Source organism: Citrus clementina, unplaced genomic scaffold, assembly GCF_000493195.1.
Source record: "Citrus clementina cultivar Clemenules unplaced genomic scaffold, Citrus_clementina_v1.0 scaffold_5, whole genome shotgun sequence".
Lineage (NCBI taxonomy): Eukaryota > Viridiplantae > Streptophyta > Magnoliopsida > Sapindales > Rutaceae > Citrus > Citrus x clementina.
The window spans coordinates 28,037,631-28,038,933 of NW_006262201.1; the positions used below are offsets into that span (position 1 = coordinate 28,037,631).

At 33.1% G+C, this 1,303-nt stretch overlaps 1 pseudogene; it reads right to left on the minus strand.

Moving 5' to 3' along the window:
• The window catches only part of LOC112098108, a 26,786-nt pseudogene that overhangs the window by 2,521 nt on the left and 22,962 nt on the right, over positions 1–1,303 (minus strand).

Genomic DNA, 1,303 nt, shown 5'->3' on the forward strand with positions numbered 1-1,303 from the left:
GGGATGAAAGGATACAGACAGACATCTTCCAACTTCAAGACTAATCACTACTTCCGTAGATGTTGTGCAATGATACAAATACTTGACCAGATGGTAGTGATGGTAGAAAAAAATTTATTGCTCCAAAATTAAAATAAGAATGCAATATGTTAAGCAAAAGACTGTGCAACATCAAATTAATTGATGAGTTTGTAATTCAGTAAATTAACAACTTTCATGGTAAAATACAACAAGTTTCTTTTAAAAAAAATAAATCTTAAAAGACAGCATTCATTTTTGTGCGCATGTTATTTCTTAAGATTTTTCAGGAGGAGGGCAATAGAGGGACTTTCACCTATGCAAGAGAGCAGAAGCCTTACTTTTGCTATAAAGTAGACGTCATTCTGATTAATATGCGTTTGAATCAGCTCCGTTTGCTATAAAGTAGACGTCACACATGAGGCATTTACATCCATTTCCAAAGTCACATGTTGCGAGGAGGACTCATTTGATTGCTCCTCTAGGATCATCTAATGCAAGTAGTAAGGGTTGGAAGAAAATAAAAAGTCACAATTATTCTTTTGCGTAAGTGAGACGAAAATGATAAATGCAATATTATCAGCAGTAAACAAGAAGAGAACGCTCCAAGGAATAGATAGATGCAGACAAGCAAGTTAAAATGCATAGTCCCAAACCTCCGCATACAACTTCTCTAAAATAGCAATAACGTGTTGATGATATGTTTTCTCAGCATCTACCTGCAAAGGCCCGAGACCAGGAAAACGGCAATAAAACCACTAGCTAAAGGAGAAAGTAAAGAAAGAAATACACTTGACATAAATCTTGACAAGAAGCACAGTTTAAACCCCAATCATATTGTTTAGAACTACCATTCGTTATTGTAACATTTCGAACAAGTGTTGACTTAATTCAACATTGTTGGAAAGATAGGCTTTTAAAAGCGGAAGAAAGCCACTCAAACCAAAGTGATTGTCCTTGTATTGATCAAGGGATGTAAACATATTACATTTGCAGGATAAGTTTTAATTAATCACTCCCCTGATTTATTTGGGTTGCAGTTTAATTTGTGAATTTTTTTCTATAGACATGTTAGTTCTTGCTATTGAAATGTTAAAAGCATTGAAAAATTATTCAATAAATTATGCATAACATTAAAATAGAGGACATATTAAAAAGTTTCTAATTACAATGTTAATATTTCCTATATTTTAGCATTTGCATATTTTAATTTATTTAAAAGCTACGTCGATCAACTGTGGGCATGAAGATTTTAGCTTCTACGAGACTTGATTGGAATATGCAT